Source organism: Poeciliopsis prolifica, unplaced genomic scaffold (assembly GCF_027474105.1).
Source record: "Poeciliopsis prolifica strain line A6 unplaced genomic scaffold, Auburn_PproV2 SCAFFOLD131, whole genome shotgun sequence".
Lineage (NCBI taxonomy): Eukaryota > Metazoa > Chordata > Actinopteri > Cyprinodontiformes > Poeciliidae > Poeciliopsis > Poeciliopsis prolifica.
In genome coordinates this window covers 367439-367693 of record NW_026562506.1, presented here as the reverse complement: position 1 = coordinate 367693, position 255 = coordinate 367439, and positions in this window count along the sequence as shown.

Genomic DNA, 255 nt, shown 5'->3' with positions numbered 1-255 from the left:
CTTCTTCCTTGGCAATAGGCATCATTGAGTTTCATTACTGCCACCCTCTGGTTCACAGTTATATTACAAACTCACCGACACAGACGCAATGATGATTTTGGCAAACCTGTAGTGTAGTCTCTAAGACTCCAGTTGTTGTTTTTGTAATTATTGCCCCCGAACAACAAAGCGCCACGAAGGCCTATTGTTTTCATACTGTATCTTCTTCTTGTTATTATTATTATTATTCTGCCCCCCTAACTAGGATACTTTTGG